The sequence below is a fragment of the Canis lupus genome, chromosome 33 (assembly GCF_048164855.1).
Source record: "Canis lupus baileyi chromosome 33, mCanLup2.hap1, whole genome shotgun sequence".
NCBI classification, from domain to species: domain Eukaryota; kingdom Metazoa; phylum Chordata; class Mammalia; order Carnivora; family Canidae; genus Canis; species Canis lupus.
The window spans coordinates 8,216,334-8,240,287 of NC_132870.1; the positions used below are offsets into that span (position 1 = coordinate 8,216,334).

A 23,954-nucleotide genomic window follows, 5' to 3' on the forward strand; every position below is an offset into this window, starting at 1 on the left:
CATCACTTCCCCTGAAAAAAACTCCCCTGATCCTTCTAGCTTGGTTATGGTTCCCTCCAATATACCACCACAGCTCTCTCAACACTTAGCACTTATCAATCAACCTTAACTCCTTATAGACTATGAGGGAAATCACCGTGTCTTCCCTTGTTATCTTGCTCACCGTTAGATGGAACAGCGCCTGGTACCCACACAGAGCCAAGAATACCTCTTGTTCCTATCAGCCAGACTAGAAAAAGACTTCATAATTCATAGGGTATTAGGTGGAGTTTTCAGAAGGATCTTGCCTCAGTAGGGAAGAATAATTAGCCCCAGACTAGATATGACTCTTGTCACATTACTACCAAATCTTGAAAACAAGACCCGAATTGATCTTAACTGTGTCTCAGAACAAAGTTCGATGGTATTTTTATATCTAGCAAACCAAAGAGCACCAGGCATGCAAAAAAAGCATGGAAATATGCTGTATACTGATATGACAAAAAAATATGTCATAAAGTATGATGTATTCTTTCCATAATAAGAGAAAAAATAAGTTAACTGAAACTGAACTAGATGTTAAAATTAACAGATAAGGTCATTAAAACAGTTTTTACAATTATCCAAAATTTAAATTTAAGTAGAGACATAGAAGATATCTTTTAAAGATCCAAATTCAGCCTCTAGAGGCCATAGTGTGTAAACTGAAAATACACTTGGGATTAATGATGGATTAGCTATCACATAAGTACATATTAGTGAAGTTGAAGACATAAGAATATTAACTACCCAAAAGAAAATACAAAAAGACTTTTTTTTAATGAAAGACTATCAGTGAACTTTAATAACTTCAAGCAGCCTAATATATGTATACTTGGAAGCCCAAAAGATAGGAAAGAGGACAGAAAAAAAATTGAAGAAATAGTGGCAAAAATTTTCCAAATTTGATAAAAATTACAAATCCACAGATCCAAGAAGTTAAAAGAAACACAAGCCCAAAAAACATGAAGAAAACTATACCAGGGCACATCATAACCAAATTGCTGAAAATCAGTAATAAAGAAAAAACTTTAAAGGCACCCAGAGGAAAAAAAGTCACCTTCTATTCAGAGGAAAAGAAATAAGAAGGATGGTGATTTCTTGTAGGAAATATGCAAAGAGGAAGATAGCACTATCTTTACAGTATTGGAAGAAAAATAAGCAATAACCTGGAATTCTATACCAGCAAAAATATGTTTTAAAAGTGAAGGTCAAACAAAAGCTGAAGGAATTCATCATTAACAGACTCACACTAAAAGAAAAGATGCTAAAGGAAGTCTTTCAGACAGAAAATGATAGCCACTGAACATATGGATCCACCTAAAAGAATAAAAAGCATCAGAAATGATAACTATATGTGTATATATATATATGTATATATATATATATATATATGGCTTTTTTCTTATGATATAAATCTTAAAAGGTAAATGTTTATTTTTAAATTTTATTTAATTTCAATTAATTAACATATACTGTATCATTAGTTTCAAAGGTGTAGTTCAGTTACTCATTGTATATAACACCAGTGCTCATTATGTCATGTGCCTTCCTTAATGCCTATCACCCAATTACCCCACCCCTCCCACCCATTCCCCTTCAACAACCCTCAGTTTGTTTCCTATAGTTAAGAGTCTCATGGTTTCTCTTTCTCTAGATATCATCTTATTTTCCCCCCCTTCCCCTATAATCCTGTTTTGTTTCTTAAATCCCACGAGTGAAATCATATGACAACTGTCCTTCTCTGATTGATTTATTTCACTTAGCCTATGACCTAGCAATTACACTACTAGGTATTTACCCAAGGGATACAAATGTAGTGATTCAAAGGGGCACCTGCATTCCAATGTTTATAGCAGCAATGTCCACAATAGCCAAACTGGAAAGAGCCCAGATGTCCATTGACAGATGAATGGATAAAGAAGACGTGTGTGTACACACATACACACACACACATATACATACATACATATAATGGAATATTACTCAGCCACCAAAAAATGAATACTTACCATTTGTAATGACATCTATGGAACTAGAAGGTATTACGCTAAAAGATAACTGTGTAAACAAAATAGAAAGACAATGTATTGTGGGGTTATTGTAAAGTAGAATTTCTTTTTTCATTTCAAGTTTTTATTTGAATTTAAGTTAGTTAATATATAGGGTAAAACTGGTTTCAGGAGTAGAATTCAGTGAATCATCACTTACACATAATATCCAGTTCTCCTCATAACAAGTGCCCTCTTTAATACCCATCACCCATTTAGCCCATGCCCCCCATCCACCTTCCCTCCATCAACCCTCAGTTCATTCTCTATAGTTAAGACTCTCTTATGGTTTACTTCCGTCTCTTCCTCTTTTTTTTCCCTTTCCCCTCTGTTCATCTGTTCTGTTTCTTAAACTCCACATATGAGTGAAATCATATGGTATTTGTCTTTCTCTGACTGACTTATTATGCTTAGCATAATATACTCTAGCTCTATCCATGTTGTGGCAAATGGAAGATTTCATTCTTTTGATGGCTAAGTAATATTCCATCATATATATGTATACATATGTATGAATATATTATATATGTATGTATATATATTATATACCACATCTTCTTTGTCCATTCACCAGTCAATGGATATCTGGGCTCTTTCTACAGTTTGGCTATTGCTCATAATGCTGCTATAAACATCAGGGTGCATACAACCCTTTAAATCTGTATTTTTGTATCTTTTGGGTAAATCCCTAGTAGTGCAATTGCTGGGTATAGAGTAGGTCTATTTTTGACTTTTTGAAGAACCTCCAAACTGTTCTCAACAGTGGCTACACCAGATTGCACTCCCACCAGTAGTGCAAGAGAGTTCCCCTTTCTCCACATCTTCACCAACATCTGCTGTTTCTTGGGTTGTTCATTTTGGTCATTCTGGCAGGTGTGAGATGGTATCTCATTGTGGTTTTGATTTGCATTTCCCTGATGATAAGTGCTGTTGAGCATTTTTTCACGTGTCTGTTAGTCCTCTGTATGTCTTCTTTGGAAAACTATCTATTCATGTCTTCTGCCCATTTCTTAACTGGATTATTTATTTGGGCGCTGTTGAGATTCATAAGTTCTTTATATCTTTTGGATACTAACCTTTTATTGGATATATCACTTGGAAATATCTTCTCCCATTCCATAGGCTGTCTTTTAGTTTTGTTGATAAAGTAAAACTTTTGACAACAATAGAATAAATGCAGGAAGGGGAGAAACGGAACTAAGGTCCTTACACTATACATGAAGTGGTATAATATCAAAGGTGGACTGTGATAAATTAAATATATATGTTGTAAATGTTTAAGCAACTATTAAAATAGCAAAGAGTTATAACTAATAAATCAAGAGAAGATAAAATATAATCTTTTAAAAATGTGTAAGCCAAAATAAATCAGAAAAAGAGGGGAAAAAAGCAAAGCACAGGACAAACAGAAAACAAATGGTGAAATGACAGACTTAAACTAATATCACTAATTTCATAAAATGTAAATGGTTTAAACACTGTAAAGATTATCAAACTGCTTTGAAAAAGAGGAGACTTAAAGACTTGCTGCTACAAAAAAACATATTTTAAATATAAAGAAATAGGGACGCCTGGGCGGCTCGGCAGTTGAGCCTCTGCCTTCGGCTCAGGGCGTGATCATGGAGTCCCAGGATCGAGTCCCACATCAGGCTTCCTGCAGGGAGCCTGCTTCTCCCTCTGCCTAAGTCTCTGCCTCTCCCTGTGTCTCTTATGAATAAATAAATTAAATAAATAAATAAATAAATAAATAAATAAATAAATAAATAAATCAGGTCAAAAGAAAAGAAATGGAGAAATATTCCATGCTTACACTAAGCCAAAAAAAAAAGTAGAGTGACTATATTAATATCAAACAAAGTAGATTTCAGAGCAAAATATATTAGCAATATCAAGGTTATTTTATGATGATAAAGGTCAAGTCAGAAGAGGACAATACAATGCTAAATGCTTATGCACCTGATATCATAGACTCTGAAGACATAAAACAAAAACGGAACTACAAGGAGAAACAGCCAAATCCACAATTATAGTTGGAGCTGTCAGATACCCTTACTTCAATAACTGATGAAAGAAGTTAACAGAAAAATCAGTGAGGATCTAGAACACCTGAATAATATTATTAACCAACTTGACCTAATTGACAATTACAAAACAATCCCCTAAACAACAAATACTCATTCTTATCAAGTGCTCACAGAACATTTACCAAGGTGAGGAGAAGAATGGAGGGATTTAAAAGAGCTCAAGGAAACTTCTGGGCATGATGGTTATGTTCACTATCTTGATTATGGTGATGGTTTCATGGGTGCATATATTTGTCAAATTATAAATTATATATATATGTATACAGTTTAGTGTTCATCATATCTCAGTGAGGTCATTCAAAAATATATATGTATGTGTGTATGAGTATTTCTGAGTTGTTCTCTTCTGGGTTGATCCTGGGGTAACAAGTAAGATTAATCTCTAGATCTCTACATTGACCAATAATGAAATTCTCTATCCTAGGCTCCATGAGCAATCACTTGAATTATTTTCTCACATGAAATTTTGCTATAGAATTTTTCTGACAAATATCCAACAATAGATTTGTTCTATAATTTCTCATCTTCAGTCTAGCTTTATACTCAGGCAACAAGAGTATATGGTGAGAATCCCCATCTGTGTGCATAGGTGTCAGATTTCTGGTTTCCAATCTTCAGCTGATTTGAAATCTTCAGGAAAATGCAAAATCTTATACTTCTATTTTATTACTCTTTAACCTGAAATGCTTACCCGGTAAACTTTTAAGAAGCTTACTCTGATGCCCTACCAAGTCAGAGGAGTCAATCCATCCAGACTCTAAACTATTTCTATACTTATTATCAGTCTTACTCTGTTATATATAAAATTATGTATGTGTGTGTAAAATTTTATATCATATATTTTAAAATTACATATAATTTCATATATCCATATGTATGTATGTACAGTTGAACCTTGAACAACATAGGTTTGAACAGGATGGGTCCACTTAAAGAAAGATTTTTTTGATAAATGCAGTTCAGCAATGTAAATATGTTTTCTCTTCCTTATGATTTTCTTAATATTTCTTTTCTCCAGCTTCCTTTATTGTAAAATACAGTATATAATACATATAACACAAAATATGTGTTAGCCAACTGTCAATGTTATAAGCCTTCAGGTCAATAGTAGGCAATTAATAGTTGGTGGGAGTCAAAAGTTTTATGCAGATTTTTTACAGCATTGAGCACTGGCACCCCTAGCCCCCACGCTCTTCAACGGTCAACAATATATGTATGTATAAATTTTTTTGTTTGTTTTCTTCCCTATCCTCCTTGAAAATTGGAACAAGGTCTTATAATCTAGTACTTGGCACATAGTAGGTACTCCATGAATGATTGTTAAATTGAATTAAATTGACTATTTTTGACACTGCCACACCAACAAGTTTTGGAGAAAACAGGTACGAGAAAGTGGGGCACTAGATATTCATGAGATTGACTCCACCTCTTTGTGTGGCTGCACGTTAAGTGTCATTTTGAAATCTGAATAAATAATTGCTAGGAGTCTTTGTAAAGACAGTACGCCCAGCAGAGAGAAATTCTTACCCCAAATTAAAAATAAAGTATAGAAATTTGCTTTCTTTCAAAAAATTTACTTAACAAAATTCTAAAAAGAAAAAAACTAAAAATTCATTAATTACATAAAAATTTCCCCTATCATCCTCATCTCATACCACTCTGTCCCAATGCGGTGTTTTGGTTTTTGGTTTTTTGGAAAGAAAGAAAATAGTCTTACACAAATCAGTGATAGCATTCTGCTGGTGACTTGTTGAAGTGTCTCACCAGCTGAAGTGTCTCAATTCTCCTTCTGGCAGTACATTGGGCCCCTGGAGACAATAGGTTTTTGTTCAAACCCACACTGCTCAGTAGTGCCCGGGTTAAGAGCACTGGCTTTAGAGCTGGATTGCCTAGGTTTAAATCCCAGGACCACCCTGTAATGGCTGTGTGACCTTGTATAAGTTACTTAACCTCTCTATATCTCAATGGCATCGTAAGCAGCCAGTGGATATTAGCTGTTCTAATGAGCACTCAGTAAACACATACTAATGAGTGGCAGTTCTCATAACAAGAGAAAATATACTATAAGTTATAGTTTTAGAAGCCTAATAGTAAGTACATCCTATATAGTTTGGGTAGGTTTTCCTACCCCAAAAATATTTTACAACTCCTAAAATTCCACCATAAAACAAATCTTTTCGAGTTAAACTGAACTCTCTCCCAGAGGTCTCTTTTAACTATTAGGGGTCATCACCAACATCATTTGAATCATTATTGCTATGTAATGTCCATTTGTCTTCACAACCATCCTATGATCTCAGGATTCTTCTATTTCCCTTTTATAGGTAAGGAAATGGGGCACAAGAAGAAACTTTGCCCAAGGACACAAGGTAAGACTATGGTGGAGCTAGGATCCAAGCAATCTGACCCTTATGTCTACACCCAGAAGCACCATGTTTATCAGTCATTTATTCATGAAGTAAATATTTATTGTCTTCCATATACCAGAATTCACGCCAAGCTCTAGACATAAGAGCATTAGACAAGAGGCAGACTGTATCCCAAAAAGCACAGGAAAGAAGCAGAAGAGAGAGGTGGCTGGGAAGTATGAGCTAATTAGGGAAATGAAAGAATAGAGTTCTATCTTTGGTTATCTCTCAGGTTTCTTGGTGCCCAAACTTGTAATTCCCTAAAATATTTGCATTCTGCTTCAGCCATGTTCCCAGTCTCTTTCAGCGTAGCATCTGGAGATTGCCCAACTAAAGGCTGATTCCATCACTTACAACCTATTGCAAGTATCTGTTAAGAAACCTGGGTCTCACCTCTACAGCAGGGATGTAAACTCTTACAGCCAGCCTCTATGAATTGAACTGTTGGGAGAATTAAATAAACGAATCCATGAAGGTAAAGCACTAAAAATCTTCTTTTTCCCCCTGAACAACTTCTTTTAGAAAATTTAGTTCTGACAGCCCATCTGGTTAATGATCTATAAGTCTTTCTCCCAACCAGGCTAATTTCAACTCAGAAGAAAAGAATTTCCTGCTGCTTTCTCTTTGAGAAATGGAGATAATGTGCAAATCCCAAAAGACTTCTAAAAAGACAGGTAAAAATGTTTGAGCAGGGGATGATCCTTTTGAAAAAGGAAATCTCTGGTCCCTGTAGTCCAAACCCATCCAAAGGCCAAATATTTTTCCCCAGGCAGCTATTTGGAATTACAGTAAGAGTTATCTTTGGTTGACTGACCCGAAGAGCTAAGAGCTGGGAGCACATTCATTTAAAATTAAAAGGAAAAAAATCTGAAATCTTTCCTGAAATACTGGTTCTGAAAGACTTCTTAAACTCAAAATCAAGCTCAATTAAATTTCATATCTAGTTCCATTCCATCTTAGCCCCACACTTATGCTTTATTCATTTATTATTTATATCAATAATTATTTTTATAATCGCTATTTTATTTCTATTTATTGTTTATTTATAGCTCACTCATCATGCAATATTAACCAGGCTATAACACACGAGCTCTAATGGAAAGGTAGACTCCTGTTTCATTTACCTTTGTAAATATTTCAAACTGGTAGCCAAAATGCACAATTCCTCCATTTTTATATAAGCTCCTTGATGTGCTAGGTTATGAAGTACTACAAATTCTTTGCTACAGGCACCAAAAGAAATGCTTATTATAATTTCCCCAAATGTCTCTGCACTTAAGAAGATGCTCATACATAGATACTACATCACTGCTACCAAGCAAACTATGGGGCACCATGGTTAATGTGTTAGAGAAAACCACTGAACCACAGACCAAGTAGAGGAAATATCAGCCATGGAATTTCAAAATTTTGGCTTGTATTTATCTCTATGTTAACATTAAATCTGGTTTAACAGTATACTCAATCTAAGCACTACACAGGACCACTACAGAGATGGCAAATTCCAGTCACTTGAAGAACCAATGATTATTAAACATTATTTACATTACATATCATAGTTTTATGAAACTCATATGTTTTTGCATTTGCCTCCAGTAATAGAATATGAATTTCCTTAACACATAAAATATGCATAGGTGTTGAACAAATGGGTCTGGTAGCAAATCAAAGACCCAGTCACTAACAATAGAATTATTATGTATGAAAACATTTTATTGGTGAATCAGAACCATGCAATGGTTTGTCTACTCAAAGCTACCTCAAAAGAACTAACCCATCCCTCAATTACAAGTACCCTAGGACTCTATACTTGATCATTCTGTAATAACATCAAAGGCAGTTAAGTGAGAACTTCCTATGTGTAAGGCCTATTGCCAAGTGCATTGCATTTTCATAAATATGTTGCCATTCAACTTCATAATGTCCCTATGAAAGAGATATTGCCTATTTTTACATAAAGAAAGCATTTTACTTTGCAAATTTTTCTTTTTTTACTAAAATATTTGTTGTTCTCAATAAGCAATACAAATGACACCTCAAGATTTCAAACAATTCATGTAAGTTATGTACCCACTTTCCCCTTGATCCTTGGGAAAATTATAAATTAGTACTCTTATTCAGGAGCAGAATCTACCTATTTGAAGTAAACACTTCCACACCATATTATAGTTCTGGTCCATGGACAGTAGCGGATTATTTTATTCTTACTATAAATGCTGTGTCTCTTTAGTAGGTCTCCTAACTCTCTCCTTCTTGACCCTCTTTGGCTTTTTCATTAGAGAACAGGCAGGTAAATGGGAAAAAGTCAAACTCCACAATTATCCCTTTCAAATATTTTTTCCACTGAGTTTCCATTAGTCTCATACATTTGTTGAACTATTTGGAACATACCTGGCTCACTGCACACCACAAAAGTTAGCAGGCATATTCAGTAATTATAATTGTAGAGTGTGCTATTCTAAAAAGAACTCTATTTATTTAAAACTACCGTATGGAACTTAACCAGGAGCTTAAGAAAGAAGATTTAATGACTATAAATTGATGGTTATTCTGGATAATCAGTATCTAGCACAGTACCTGACACATGTAGGCACTCAGCGAATTTTTTAATAAATAAATATTCTATAACCTCTGATTCTAAATATTCCCCACCAACTCTGTCGTCCCTTATACCACTAATGAGGAAAAATTCCAGTCACAGTCCTACTACATGGTCCTTAAATTAGCAAGTGTGTACAACAACCAGGAAGAACGTCATTGCTTGAAAGGATAAAAGGGACCTGGCCAGCCAGACGCACCACATGAATGTTCACAGGATAATAAATGGCTTATCCTTTGGCGTGAGAAGAGAGAAAAGAGGTTAGGGAATGTATTCCCTACTTTATGGATAGTAATCCAGTACTTTTTTGGTCAAATCCCTCAGGACAAGTATTAGTTAAAAAGGTTACTGCAAAAGAGCTTTCAGGGGCATCTAGGTGGTTGAGCATCTGCCTTTGGCTCAGGTCATGATCCCAGGGTCTTGGGATTGAGTCCCACATCAGGTCCTCAATGGAAACCTGCTTCTCCCTCTGCCTGTGTCTCTCATGAATAAATAAATAAAATCTTTAAAAGAAAAAAAAAAAGAAGAGCTTTCAGAAGAGGACATTAAAACTAGCTACAGCTTTAGGGAACAAACATTTTCAACTCTTCATATTATTTGACCCAAAGAACTTTTCATTCTTTGTTATAATTATCTATAAACTTACAAAGAAACCAAGGGATGGCTAAAAACAAGGTAGTACATATCATTTTATTTTGCATTTATCTTTAACATGTTGTCTTAGAGTCAGCATTTCAAACTACTGGTATTTAAATAAATTGTGATATAGTTGCATTTCCCTCAAGTTGTCACTTAATAATTGTCCCTGCCTATTGAAAGACAAATATGAAGTAGAACGAGAGGCATTATTTTATTTGCAAATACCTGCTAACCATAGTATGCTCTGTCCCATAAAATACTTCAGAGAGTTGATTTTGTTTCTAAGCTAAAAGAAAAAAAATGTATACTGATAAACACTGATTTATTCTCTTCTCTGATTCTAAATTAGTCTAAAAATTATGAGTAATATATTTGTAGAGTAGTCCTATGTTATAACTATACCCCCACCAGAGTACCTGAGTAGCTCAGTCAGCTAACCATCTGTCTTCAGCTCAGGTCATGATCTCAAGGTCCTGGGATCGAGTTCCACATCATGCTCCCTGCTCAGCAGGGAGCCTGCTTCTCTCTGTCTCTCTCCCTCTCTGCTTCCCCCTCTCTGCCACTCCCCCTGTTTATACACTCTGTCAAATAAATAAATAAAATCTTAAAAAAAAAAAAACTACCCCCACCTCTTTAATCAATTTGCCATTCCAAACTAAAAAAAATGATTTAGGAAAAGCTGTCAAACAGAAGAGAAAGAAAATCTAATCTGGGTAAATTATTAAGAAAACTGGTTCTTTGAGTCTTTCACATTTAAACTGTCCTTGGAGATTCAGAAATGAAGGTGATGGAAAGGCAGGCAGCTTGGGGCAGCGGGCAGAGACTACAAAAAGGGACTAGATGCCACCATGGTCACCATCTAGCCCTATGGCAAATGGAAAGACAAAAGAATGGGGAACTTATGTGTGAGGGATAGAGAGAAAAACCAACAGAGACAGGTGGCAAAAAGGACAAAGTATGAGGCATGGGCATGAATAAGGGAAAAGACAATGGGGGACATGAAAAGTAGAGCAAAAGGAAAAAAGAAGTAGAGAAGGGATCACAGAAAAAGGGAAGAACAGAGAGGGTGCCTGCAGGGAAAAATGAAAAGGAGAGACACCCAGAGAAACGGAACAGCTCCTCCATCATCAGATTGCCTTCTTCATCTTCGTCTCTGTTTTTTTCAGATGGCACACTGACAGAAGATTAATTCAAGTCAGCTGCTGAAAATAATTATTGCATTATGGGAGCAGTAATCATTATTTAGAACATGATTAAATATGTCTGCACCTATTGACTCTGCCTATGATTTATGTATTTGTTTAGTCAATAGTCTAATGTAAATGATGTAATTAATTATAGATGGTGGTGTCAGGTCATTGGTGAAAACAATCTGAGGAGAACAAGGGCTCTGTTTTTTTCATGACAGATGCAGAGAAGGGGGGTGGGCTGAGTTGAGGGAATTCCAGGGGAACTTTTTCACGTGTGAATGGCGGCTTGGCTCTCAATTTGCATGTTGTCTTTCTCTTGTTCAGCCTTCGTTTAGAAATTGAAATAACTTGTTAAGCAAAGGGGAAGGGAGCACATGATTGCCAAGAGGACACCTGGGACTTGGGCGGGTGAGGAGGTAAAGAGCCAGCTGCTCCCTAACACAGGGGAGCGTGGCACCATCATTTACCGCTTCATAAAATTAAATGTTTTCCAAATTAAATCAGTAGGCAGTGTGCAGGAGGCCTACTATCTCTAATAACAATTTTTCAATCAATATTAGGAGCCTTGCCGTATGAAATCTGAGCTGGGAAAGTTAGCACGGGTTGGGGAGGGCGCACTGGGGGAGGGCAAAGGATAGGAGGTGGAAACAAGGTTTGAGTACTGAGGCTTTCAATCAAACCAAAGGTTTAAAAAATATAGATATATATGCATGGTGGATTCGCCATCACTGTGAGTCTATTCCCCGTAGATTTTTCTCTTAACTGATAATTCGGTCAGTCACATTCCTCAGAGGGAGGTCACAGGTCACCCCAGCCCCTGTCAGGCCTCAGAGAAACCATTTCCATTTTAATGCCACAGCTATAATCTATCAAAGATGTGATGTACAAGATACAATGAATTTAAGTGGTCTTCATATATCACTGAGCTTTCATGCCTTCACCTGGGTAATAGTCTGAATTACTCTCCCTACCTCACAATCTGTCACCCCCAGTAAAATAACTGCCATGCTGGTGTTAATGGCAGATTTGTCCAAATTGGGGCCACAGTAGCCAAAGTCATTCTGCATCATAAACTTTAGCATTCACTGCTTAGCCTGGAAAGGGCCCGTAGCTTAAAATTCTTCTGTAAATAATTCTGCAGACAGGCTCTGCTCATGTTTTTATTTATAAGTACTAAAATAAATCTAGCTGGGCCTGCACACAGCCTGCCTTCTCCATTTTCCTCTATCTAGTCCTCCACTCCTCTCTCTCTCTCTCTCAAGCCCATCTAATCTGACCTGTCACTCTTCCCCAAAAGGTGTCTAATAGACACAGGTCTCTTCCTTAGACAATAAACACAGCAGAGTTCAGAAGACTCAGCTAATAGTGAGTGACCTTCTCTGCAACTCAACCGTTAACCCTTCTTATTTTACCACTAAGTAGTAAAAGTCCTCTAATTTTACCACTAAGGAGTAAAAGTAGTAAAAGTTGTTGACACATATATCTCCCACCTAAACTATCTCTTGCTGTGAGACTCGTGTGCTGCAAACCTCCAGAGATGAAGGGCTCATGTGTCACCTTATTCACATGGCTTTATGCAACCCTCTCCATTTCTATTCTTTTCACCAGTTTCATGGTATATTATCACCAATACCCAATCCACTATTTTACTTGTGACTTTTAGATCAAAGGGGTCTGAGTTTCAGAGGATATCTGTCTTAACCTGGAAAATATTTGCCATCCCACCAATGGATCCAAATGATAGAAAAGACTTTACAATGGTTGATCATTTAGGTTCTAAAAGCCCCTGGATCAGACCAAGAAACACAAAGAAAGATTAGGTCATTTGGCTATAAACCCTCATCTCACCAGAGCTGCGATATAAACGTCTTATGATAGCGTAGCACCTAAGTTTGAGAAAGTCAAAGTACTTGTGCGATGTTGAGGGCAGACCTTGGTTTCCGTGCATCAGTCTAACATGATAAGAATACAGACTCTAAAAGAAATCTCATAATATATTATAGATTTTCCAGGAAAGGGGTAGTTTTATTTTATTCACAGGTTACCTAGTACTAGAGCCACCCAATGCTTATAATTAACAACCACAGATAAATGTATGAAGTCTGTTCATTTTTCAGAACTCTCTGCTTCTATGTCATTTAATGGCTTTTCTGTACCTTGTTCTTCATACGTGAAAATTGGGACCATTAGGACTTATAGATGTTTTACCTCTCGCAGCTATGAAAAGGATTAATGAAGTAAGGTTTATAAAATGTCTTGGGCCACTCACTCTTTCCATAGGGTATAGATTTCTAGAAATGGAGGCAAAGCTGTCTAGAAAGCTGATGGCTTGGTTAAAAGGCCAAAAAAAGTCAATAGAATTGAAATTATTAGGAAAGGTTCAGACAGAACATGGAGCAGCAATTATTCCTTCAGGTTTCAGACTGCTTGTGTTTAGCAACAACAAAAGAGTCAGCCCTCCTGCCTCTGATAGCACTTTCATTAAGGTAAACAGTATATTATTCATGCTGAGGGTTTCTCCAGCAGGCTCTGTTTGCTTCCACTTTATCTGAGCTTTTTTGCAGTGAATTGTAAACTCAGGAGATGTAAATTAGAAATATGCTCCTAGCCAGTCAAAATCAATGAAAACTCTTCCCTTATACTAGAAAGAAATTGTAATAAAATGAGGTCGAAAGAAGGAATGTTCTATCAATGTTCTTGAACCCACCATGGAGCAGACGTTATTGAACTCTCCTAAAGTCCAGTCACAACATATGTTTTCAAGCACATATCATACAAACCCAGTAAAAAGATGCCCTCATTCCTACAGAGTTACATGGCAGGCTCTTGAAGAGAGAGAACATCCCATGAGCATAGATATCCCAGGGAAATCACTTTCTCATAACCATGCACACTTTTTGGCCTGAAAGATTCTTTAAATTGTGACAGATATTTTAAAAAAAATTTTTAACCTGATTCTCTTCTAAAAGAAACTAGAACTTGCACAAAGATTCCAAAATTCCAAATTCTAAAATTGCTTTCATTTTGTCCTGTTAACTTTCCTTGAAAAGATATACCCTGATTTTACCAAGAAATTAACTTCACTTCCCTACCATGGAAAGAACTGAACAAAGTTAGCAAATTGTGTAGCCCAACACTTAGAAAAATCATCCTAGATTCTCAAAGAAAGTAGGGAAATGTCCATCTAGGAAGCATCTGTCCATCCCTCCCCCCCACACTTAACCCCACCCAACACTGAAAGGACAAGGTTTAAAAAGATAATGGGGTATGTGCTGATAACACTCAGATTTTCTAAAGTTGTCGATTTTCCTGTGGGAAAATACTTGCCTTGTAAAACAGGATAGGCAAGGCTTCATTGACCCCATGTGTGCACACTTTAGGAGTTTACAAAGCTGCTGAGGCAGTCAGGGTCAGATCAGCAAAAAACCCTGCCACTCTTCATCTTCCCAAAAAGTTTTCAGCTGGAGCCAGAGCTTTGCACTAGTTCAGAATATAGGGAAACCCCCTAAATCAGTATTTCTCAAACCTCAACGTGTCTAAAATTAGATTGCCAAAGAAAAGACAGGATGCTCAGCTCTATTTGAATTTCAGATCAACAATAGTGTTTTAGTACAAATAAGTTCCAAAAATTACATGGGATATACTTATCCTTTAAAATATTGTTTGGGGGCACCTGGGTGGCTCAGTCAGGTCATGATCTTAGGGTCCTGGAATTGAGCCCTGGACAGGACTCCCTTGCTCAACAGGGAGTCTGCTTCTCCCTCTCCTGCTCCCCTTGCTGTGCTCTCTCTATGTCAGATAAATAAATAAAATCTTTTAAGAAGTAAATGTTGTTTGTCTGAAATTCAAATTGAACTGAGTATCCTGGGTTTTTTTAAACTCCAAGATCATGACCTGAGCTGAAGGCAGCTGCTTAACTGACTGAGCCACCCAGGTGCCCCAGTATCCTGGGGTTTTCTGTGGGTTTTTTGTTTGTTTGCTAAATGTAGCTAGCAATCCTAGAAATAAGCATTATGTGGATGTTTACAATGTAAATTTGATAGTACTATCATGGGGTCAGAAAATCTTACTTTTTAAGTTACTCTATGGAAGATTCCAGCGCACACAGACTTGAAGCCAGTCTTTGGGAAACATATCATAAATGTCAGAATGCTCTGCGATATACGAAAGTATATCAAAATGTTTTGAATGTAAAGGTGCTAGTTATTACAACTTTGCCACAGGAAGTCTAATATGTTTGCCCCCCTTCTAAAATCCCAAAGACAGATAGAGTCCTTGATCTCCCAAGGGGATAAGCACAAACAATACGAATTTCTGTCAAGGGATTAATGGAGCCTATTACCTCTTACTGGTAATTTTCCTTTTTCACATATAGAATAAACTGATTTCTGTTGCTGTATTTCTTTTGCAACTTGGGTATTATTTACAATAAATTGAATCCTTTCCATGCTTGACATACTACACTGATCTATGACTTTGCTTTCATTTTGTCCTGTTAACTAGAAACCCACTTCATCATGAAATATGTTCCTCACACTTTCCTCCATAGTGAGTAAAAACATTGATAAAGCATCATAAATTGTAGGTCATTTCTCAAAAGCTTCCTGTTACAGTGTGGATTGGGAGAAGGAAAAGTAAGTACTGATCAATGGCCACTTGATAAAATTTATGCTGAATGTATGGACAGAAAAGCAATGGATGTATTAGAAGCCGCATTATAAGATGCTTGCTTCACATCCAGACTTCATTCTTTACTCCATAATGCCAAAGGTAATTCAGCCTTCCTCTCTCTAGAAAACCACCTCCACCCCCAAAATATATTAATTCATGGAAATGTCTAGCAGTGATTTTTGCCTAAATCACCTAGATAACTGAAAAGGAAGCTACCAGGATGGTCACCCTGTCTTCCATTTATTTTTGTGTAAATCTTGCATACACATTGTTGCTTAAAGCCTAATTTGGACCAGAAATTTGAAAATAACACTGATCCTAGAACGCATAATATCACCAACATAATGAGACATGTCAATTTACTGTGTGCCAATAAACCTACCAGGCATTTTACCAGGGCTACCTCAGGCAGGACTTTACAACATTTTAGAAATGAGGAATTAATGATTTGGTTCAAACCACAAGGTAATGACTGGAAAGAGAGAGAAATAGGGAAAGAAGAAAAAAGGTGGGGGGAAACAAGGAGAGGGGGGAGATAAAAGGATGATGTGCTTTTTTTTTTTTTTTTTTTTTTTTTTATGATAGTCACAGAGAGAGAGAGAGGCAGAGACACAGGCCGAGGGAGAAGCAAGCTCCATGCACCGGGAGCCTGACGTGGGATTCGATCCCGGGTCTCCAGGATCGCGCCCTGGGCCAAAGGCAGGCGCCAAACCGCTGCGCCACCCAGGGATCCCGGATGATGTGCTTTAAAACCTGTTTCAGCTACATTGTTTCCCAGTACTCTTTAAGCTCGAAGTAAAGCATTAAATATCTGAGATCCTTGAATATTCCAAGGAAATGATGCCTTCTTTGCCATAGTACAATATCCAATTTATCAACCTTTCCTTCCCTGGAAGCTGTGCCTTAGTAAAATTAAAATATTCTTTATGAGTAAATTCAACTATGAAAATAAGCACTTGCCAATACACCCTAATAATACAATGATGTAGAGTACCCAGTCCTACACCCTGCAGATTTTAGGGTGGCATACGCCTTAATGCAATAGGCTAATTATTCCTCTGCCAAGTCTCTTCAGCCACATATTGAGGAAAATGAACCTGCCCCTCAGGATCGGTATGAAGAATAGCTTATAAAAATGAGTGCGAAACCCTTTGCAAATACCAAGTGCTGTATGAATGCTAAGTAATAATAAACATCTGTAGGAATGCAGTGAAACAGCCCAACTTCCAGGTGCTTTTTCAAACTGGACACCACCCATTTAAGATTCATCCATCATTCACCTTCAGGCATCCCTTTCTTTATGAAAAAATAAAATGGGTTGTCTGCATTGCAAGGAAATGGAAAAATTGAATTTCAAAGCATATAAGTCCCCATATCTTGGACCATTTGAAGTAATGGGTTATGTTATTTAGTTAATGAAGATAATGTTCATGAAGTAATAAAGGGGAAAAAATACCAAGTCCCATCATGACTTTGTTTTCTGCTCAGAAGGCACAAGATTCTAGAGACATCATAAAGATACATGGCACACAGCCAGTATCACACAGTCATTATGCCTGTTCCTAACTCCCCCAAGAAGCCACTTGTCTGTAATCCCCAAGCATTGTCTATATGTTAGAAGACCGGGGAGGGGGAGAAGTATGACATTCATAAACAACATGACAATTGATGACTGTTATTCTGCAGTCCCTTAAAACAAGCAGGATAGAAAAAGAAAGGGAGGGAGGGAGGGAGGGAGGAAGGAAGGAGGGGGTAGAGATGAGAAAGAAAGAAAGAAAGAAAGAAAGAAAGAAAGAAAGAAAGAAAGAAAGAAAGAAAGAAAGAAAGAAAGAAAGAAAGAAAGAAGAAAGAAAGAAGAAAGAAAGAAAGAAAGAAAGAAAGAAAGAAAGAAAGAAAGAAAAGAAGCTCTTCTCCAGCAAATCATTTCCTTCAAAGATATGATTCACTAACATTTGATTTGACAAGTTGTAGGCACTCATAACATTATTTTTCCCCTTTGTGTTCATTTGGGGAGCAAAGATTTATTGCCTCTTCTGAAAAGGAAAAGGGATGTACTAGAAATAAAAAATAATAGGGTTTTTTTTTCCCATTTCCCATCTTTAAAGGAAAGCTTTACTTGACCAGATTCTTAATTCTTTTCGGTCCCAAAATACAGTGAATCTTTCTCTACAATATTAAATAAAATTTGGAGACAAAAGCAAACAGTAGTTATGTTGTCGGGCAATAGGAGCTGATACATTTAAAAGTCAAATCCTCTCCCTATGTGAAGTTTCCTTTCCACACTGTCAATAGTCCCTGTCACTAGACTGGCCTCCTCTTTAAATGTAGTGTGCATAAATCTGCCACACATATGAGCCATATTGTATATGGGCTTGTACTGAATGTACACTAAGAAAAAATTATGTAAGCTTTCATTCATAAATACCAAGCAATTATTGTTGAATAAAGCAAAGAAAAAAAGACGCTGAGTCCTAGTCTGCATTGATATTTTTAGGTATCTAATAAAATGCTCTATGAAATAAAAACAAGTCAGGAGAGTCACAGACACTGCCCATAGAGTTTTATTCCTGGGTACAAAAGAAAACAGTTTGTTTCCTCCTCCTTAGTAGGTAAGTCAGTCTAAAGAAAAACAGGTAAACTTTGTTCCACATGCACTATATGAAACTAATTTCTATGACTGCTATTATATTTTATTGCTGGTAGAAAAGGGACAACCTCCCGTATAATATGCATATACATCCTTTTAAAGCAGTCCTAGCTCTGGCTGTTAAAATGGCAGAGAGCCTCTCAGCATTTCCATTATAAAACCTGATTTTCAGGGATTTATAACTAAACTGAAGATTTCCTTCAGGGTGAAACAAGAATCACCAGGTCCCAGCTCAAAGCACAATTTTGCTTTCAGTTTTCTAGGAAGTTTGGTTTGGTCATTATCAAGTTATGGAAATGCAAAAATAAATAAGTCAAAGCTTACAGGGATCTGGCTTTTTTCTCCTTTTTTAAAACCCTCATGGAGCTTTCAAATAGCGTGGTTATCTGAAATGACATTTAGTCCAAAATATGGATTTCTTTCTTAAAATGGCTGCAACTTTGACATTTAAAGATTGGTTATTACACATGCATAGAAGCTGCTTCTCCAAAAGATACTTGGCAGTACTGTGCAATATTGTATGTATCACGCATACTTAATACCCACTTTCCAAATTGACCCTCTCCTATTGCTAGGAGGAGGAAATAGCTTTTAACAGGAATGACAAATATACTACCAATTCAATTATTGTTTTATTATATTGCACTCATTAAAGATTGCTTGAAGAGTAGCATAGATTAGGCAAAAATTACTGAATTTCATGCATTATTTTAAAAGTAATTATTTATTTCCAAATTAATATTAGATGAAAGAGCTTAAATACCTGGCCACTGAAGACTTTTGGAAAACCACAATGGTAACTCTTTGCAGGGTCCAGAGGCATAAAAGAAAATAATTAAGATCAGAATAATATTTAATAAGCACTCACGGAATGAACCATTGTAGTTTCACTCAATGAGGATATTATGTTCCACATGCTCTACAATGTATTTGAAAACATACAGATTTCAAGGAAGTCTAAATAGGCTCATTTTTTTTTAATTTTTATTTATTTATGATAGTCACACAGAGAGAGAGAGGGAGGCAGAGACACAGGCAGAGGGAGAAGCAGGCTCCATGCACCGGGATAGGCTCATTTTTTAAAATAAAATTTAATTCATTCTCACTCTCACTTACATGGTATTTCTTTCCCTTAATGAAAATGCTGATAAAAATACATACATTTACAAGATGTGTTTAGGATGTGTGATCAAAAAGCTTTTATAAAGTTATCTGAATATGATCTCTATGACAAATCCAAATCCTTTTAGGAGTCGACAAAATATTTTTTAATTTCTTTATTTGAATATAGATGACACACAATCTTATATTAGTTTCAGGTGTACAGTGTAGTGATTCAACTCTATACATTTATGCTATGCTCACCACAAGTATAGGGACTATTTTAGACAATCTCCTTTAAAACAAAGACATTAGTAGTCAAGACTTGTGAATAAAGCTAGCATAAGAGCGTTGGTTTGGCCATAGCCAATGAAACTGGTTTGGTTTTGAGGTTTATTCTTTTTTTCCTGTGACCCTTAAGCCCAAGCTGAAAACAATATAAAAAAGGTAGTATGGAAAAATGTTTTTTGGAATGGAAGCATGATGGGAATGCATGACTTTTTTTCAACTCATGAAATAAATATTACATGCCTACTGCAGGCCAAATACTGTGCTGGGTGTTGAGATCACCAACTGGTGATACTGGTCATGTTCTCAAAGATTTTATGGCTTACAATCAATAAATTTTTGTCCTTTTAAGTTAATATTCAAACTTAATCATATGCACATTAACCTATAATATGTACTCGTGACACTATGAGATTTAGACAAAAGACACTTCGGTTCTTGTTTCTGTTCAACAAATAACTGAATGAGTGAATCTTTGGAAGGGTTCAAACAAAAGGAGAAAGGTGGCTGTAACGTCAGTCAATAACCTGTCAAGAGACTGTATGTTTTCTCAGCTATCTGAACTCCTTAGGAAGAAAAAAATACATCTTGTGAGAATCTGTTCAACTGCTTAACCATGACATAATTGCTAAAAATGATATATAATCCTGAAGAATTTTCTAGTTACAATGCATTTTTACATACTTTTCCCCATTTGATCTTCACACTATGTCTGAGATAGGTTGCGTATTATCCCTTTTTTTCAAGATAAATTGAAGTTTGGAGAGGTTAGGCACACAGTTAGGAAGTGACAATTCTGGGACTAGTCAGGAGTCTAGAAACAATAAGATATAATAATAATCGGGTTTAAATGCAAATCTCTCTGAAGTTTGGATTGCCAACAAATCTTTTTACCATTCCAATATACTTATATTTTTGTTTCTTCCTTTCAGTAGCTGAGACTGTCATTCACCTGCCACAATTAAACCAACCAAAACACACAGCAGTCAATATTTCTGATGATCTTAGCTACTGCTTGACTAGTAATCAGTTTAACTTCACAGTAAGACTGCTTGGGCATTACAACAACAAAAAGTACAGATCAACTTTACTGTCATCTGGCTTTTCCTGTCATCAAAGTAAATTAAGACCAAGAGATTTGCTATTGAGGTAAAGAGGGTGTTTGAGTGCTTGAATCATCGAGAGAGGCTATTTATAGAGTAAAAATTGCTGTTTAAAACATGTCTGATCTCCATGTTACTCTGCCTGTGTACATCATCACTAAATTGTGCAGCAGGATAGAACAGAAGAAATAAATAATTGCAGTAAATTAAAATAAAGAAAATGGTCCATTTACCTCCGCCTTTTCTTCATTCTGCTCTTTAATCTGCAAGAACAGAGGCAGATCACTTATCTCTCTGGAAAGGACACTTGGCTGCATTACATATTTAACATACAGAAATAGAGTAAACATAGACATACAAAGAGTGTGGCTTATAGTAAAAGTATGTACAACATTGAAAAGAACATGAGACTTACAGTCAAATCCTGGATTCTAGACCTCCATCCAATGCTTGCTATGTGACCTTGATCAAATCACCTCTCAGCCTTAGTTTCCCTATAGGAGAAAATAAAATGTGAATAATGATAGCATCCTACTAGATCACGGGCAAAACAAAGTGAAAGCGCTTTGTAAACTATGCAAAGGACTGTAGACATGTGAGGTATCAATTTTAAAGTATTTTTATTATTATTTTCATGATCACAGGGGATTTTTTTTTTTAAATGTAGGTTTTTAAATGCCTGAGAAAATGGGGCAGTCACAGAACCATGACTTTAAACAAACTTTATTTGGGCGCATGACTGACTGGCAATTGTGTGCAATCATTTTAGCTGTCACAGGCCCAGAGAAATGTGGGAGAGCTCTTCCATGAAATGTTTATATTTCATAAACAAAATGATGTGCTTAACAGTCAGAGCGATGGGAGGGTTCCGGCTAATGCATTTTCCAATGTGTGAGGCAGATTATTAATGCGCTCCAGTAGCTGTTAATTTCAGTTTGCCGGAATGATTTATGGGGAGGTAAAGGAGAGAGACATAATCTAATTGAGATCAGAATCACTGTTCTAGCAGCAAAGCACCAGCATGGGCCCTAGGCACAGCAGAATGATTAATATCTAATACGCAAATAATCCGTTAAATTATTATAAACATTACTTTTGACAACTCTTTTGTTGGCAAATGAAAGAGAGAAAAAAAGAAACAAAAAAAAACAAAAGATCTAAAAATCACCACTTTCTCTAATAATATTGTAAGGGCAGATTTTGTCAGGGCAAGAGTGATAGATATCATGATGGGTTTGAGTGTTATGATCAATTTTAAGCACACTGGGGAGAGATTTTTACCATAACATGGATGACAATTGAATACCCAGAACAAGATCACTCTTCAGAAACAAAAATGAATAACATCAGTTCTCGAAGTGCAGCTCTTCTCACACACTTATCATTATCCCTCTAGTAAGTATGCCAGTCCCTTGCCACTATGAAGGTAATCAAATGTGAAGCCTAAAAAGGAGAGGTAAACAGCCCCTCTCACACCAGCTGCTTTTATTTTTTTTATTTTTCTTTTTTTAATTTAGTAAAATGTACATAACATAAAATTTACCATTTCAACCATTTTTAAGTGTACAATTCAGTGGCATTAAGTACATTCATATTGTCATGCAACCATTACCATCATTCATTTCCAGAACTTTTCATCCTTCAAAACTGAAAGACCATGCCCATTGAACAACTCCTTATTCCTCTCTACCCTCATCCCTGGGAAACCATTTTACTTTTGTCTCTATGAATTTGACCTCTGTGGAACACATATTAGTGTAATCATTCAATATTTTTCCTTTTTACTTAGCATAACGGTTCTTCCATGTTGTTGCATGTGTCAGAATTTCCTTCCTATTTAAGGTTGAACAATATTCTATTGTATGTATACACCACATTTTGTTTATCCATTCATCGTTGGAGGACAGTTGGGTTACTTTTATCTTTTGACTACTATGAATAATGCTACTATGAAAGTAGGTATATACAAATATCTATTCAAATCCCTGCTTTCAATTCTTTTCTTCCACTATATTAGGGTATAACTGACAAAGCTGAAAGATATTTAAAGTGCTCATTGTGATGATTTAGTACACATATACATTGTGAAAGGATTCCCCTCATCAAGTTAATTAACACATCAATCACCTCACATAAGTTACCTTTTTTTGGCAGCAGGGGCTTGGTGGGGAGAATGTTTACATTTACTTTCTTAACAAATTTCAGTTACCCAATAAGACATTATCAACTCTAGCCACCATGTTTTTTACATTAGAACCTCAGATTTTACTCATTACTGAAAGTTTATGCCCTTTTACTAACCTCTATTTCTCCTACTCTCCTGCTCCAGGCAACGACTTTTCTACTGTTTCTGAATTCAACTTTTTTTTTTTTTTAAGATTCCATACATAAGTGATACCGTGCAGTATTTGTCTCTCTTTCTCTGAGTTATTACACTTAGCATAATGCCTCCGGGTTCATCTAAGTTGTCACAAATGATAGAGATTTCTTTTTTTTAAGCCTTAATAATATTTTATTATATACGTATGTATGTATGTACATATATATCATAATCAAGAAAATAATCCTATTTTCTTCTATTCATCCATCAACAGACACTTAAGTTGTTTCCATATCGTGCCTTTTGTGGCTAATACTGCAACAAACATTGGAATACAGATCTCCAAGATGATTTTGTTTCTTTTGGATATACAGGCAGAAGTGAGTTTTCTGAATTGGATCATATGGTAGTTCTATTTTTAATTTCTTGAGGAACCTCCATACTGTTTTCCATAGTGGCTATATCAATTTACATTCCCATCAACAAAGCACAAGAGTTTCCTTTTCTCCACATCCTTGCCATCATTTGTTATTTCTTGTCTTTTTAATAATAGACATCCTCACAGGTGTGAGGTAGTATCTCATTGTTTTTTGTTTCCATTTCACTCATAATTAGTGATGTTGAGCGCCTTTTCATATACCTCTTGGCCATTTCCATGTCTTCTTTGGAAAAAAGTCTGTTCAGGTGCTTTGCCCATTTTTTTAATTGAGTTTGGATTTTTTGCTATTGATTTGTATGAGTTCCTTGTATAGCTTGGATATTAACCCTTTACTAGATATATAGTTTGTAAACATTTTCTCCCATTCATAGATCGTCTTTTAATTTTGTTGGTGGT

The 23,954-nt window shown here is 36.1% G+C and overlaps 1 long non-coding RNA gene across 1 annotated transcript in view; it reads right to left on the reverse strand.

Annotated features, from left to right (window-relative positions):
- Window positions 1-21,288, reverse strand: part of LOC140623974 (uncharacterized) — a 33,751-nt gene extending 12,463 nt beyond the window's left edge. The window contains exons 1-2 of the long non-coding RNA XR_012023544.1: window positions 21,215-21,288; window positions 21,033-21,062 (exon numbers count right to left, since the gene is read on the reverse strand). This is a non-coding gene — a long non-coding RNA (uncharacterized lncRNA). The remainder of the gene's footprint in view (window positions 1-21,032; window positions 21,063-21,214) is intronic.
- Window positions 21,289-23,954: the final 2,666 nt, after the last annotated feature.